A 1,710-nucleotide genomic window follows, 5' to 3' on the forward strand; every position below is an offset into this window, starting at 1 on the left:
CACCCCTCCTCCCCTCCTCCCTCCCCCACCTCCCCCCCCTCCTCCCCCCCCTCCTCCCCCCCCCAGTCGCTCTCTCTCTCTCTCTCTTCCAACCACAACATGCCCTCGAAAAAGCCTCGGCACCGCCGGGCACTTCAGCTAGTAGTTATATAAAATGGAAAAGGGTGGCTAAAGTAAATGTTGGTCCCTTAGAGGATGAGACCAGCAAATTAATGGTGGGAAATATGGAGATGGCAAATACACTGAATGAATATTTTGTATCAGTCTTTACAGTAGAAAACACTAAGAATATTCCAACACTGGACAAACAGGGGGCTATATGGGGAGGAGCTAAACACGATCAAAATCACTAAGGAAGTGGTACTCGGTAAAATAATGGGACTCAAGGCGGATAAATCACCTGGACCTGATGTCTTACATCCTAGGGTCTTGAGGGAAGTGGCGGTAGGGATTGTGGATGCATTGGTAATAATTTTCCAAAACTCCCTGGTCTCAGCAAAGGTCCCAGCAGGCTGGAAAACTGCTAATGTAACACCCTTATTTAAAAAAGGGCAGTAGACAGAAGGCTGGAAACTATAGACCGGTTAGCCTAACATCTGTGGTAGGTAAAATTTTGGAGTCCATTATTAAGGAGACAGTAACAGGACATTTGGATAATCATCATTTAATAGGACAAAGTCAGCATGGTTTTATGAAGGGGAAGTCATGTTTGACAAATTTGCTGGAGTTCTTTGAGGAAGTAACATATAGGGTGGATAAAGGGGAACCAGTGGACGTCGTGTATTTAGACTTCCAAAAGGCATTTGACAAGGCAATTGTTGAAGTGCCTTTTGTTTTACCCCTGGCTAATGACTCAATACACTCTTGGATTCGTCAGACAGACAGGCCTTTTATTTATCGTGCAGCAAGGGGAATCAGTACCTCCACTCAAGGGGTGAGGCTACTATTCCCATGATACAGCATAAGCGTTCCATATTTATACAGTGTAACAAACAAGTTGAATTGACATTCCTTTGTTCCTCTATCAGGATACATTTTAGATTAATCATCAGGTCTTATGACATATTGACAGAAGGATCCTGGACACATAAGTCAACCGTTAATCTATAACAGGATATGAATCGTGTAACCGGAGGTCCTCTTTAATCTTAATCATGTATCTGGAGACTAGGCTTGCTTACGGTCGCAAGTTGTTAGGTCACTGGGTACTTCAAACGGAACCCATTGTCTCATTTCTACATTCTCATTAAGAGGGCAAACATCTGCTCTTGGCTATAATCCAAGTACGTGCATTAGAGTTACACATTGATTCTTAACCTGTGTCAAGTCTGAAAACTTTTACCCAGCAAGCACCCGAAATTAACCCCTTATATCATGTAGATTTCCTCATTCCTCCCTTTTGTCCTTTCTAAGGACAATCTATTTCACTAAGTTTAAGAAATTCCACATCAATGGTCTCACCCTTAATATCCTCATATTCAGACATCATTGGTACTGGAGGAGTTGATGTTACTAAGGAAAGGACATTTGTACACAATAAGTTTAAACAGCCAATCAATAAACTAATTTAAATTATTATCATCACAATTGCGATTAAGACTTCCAAAATTTGCTTTCCTAGCGCTCCTCCCCACCCTGAAATCCAATCCCACATGGACCACTGTTCAGGTTGATATAGTTTCTTTATGGCCTCCTTTATGTGGTTTACCA

This window comes from Somniosus microcephalus, chromosome 8 (assembly GCF_052327205.1).
Source record: "Somniosus microcephalus isolate GS21.2 chromosome 8, FLI_Smic_1.0, whole genome shotgun sequence".
In the NCBI taxonomy this organism is placed as follows: Eukaryota; Metazoa; Chordata; class Chondrichthyes; order Squaliformes; family Somniosidae; genus Somniosus; species Somniosus microcephalus.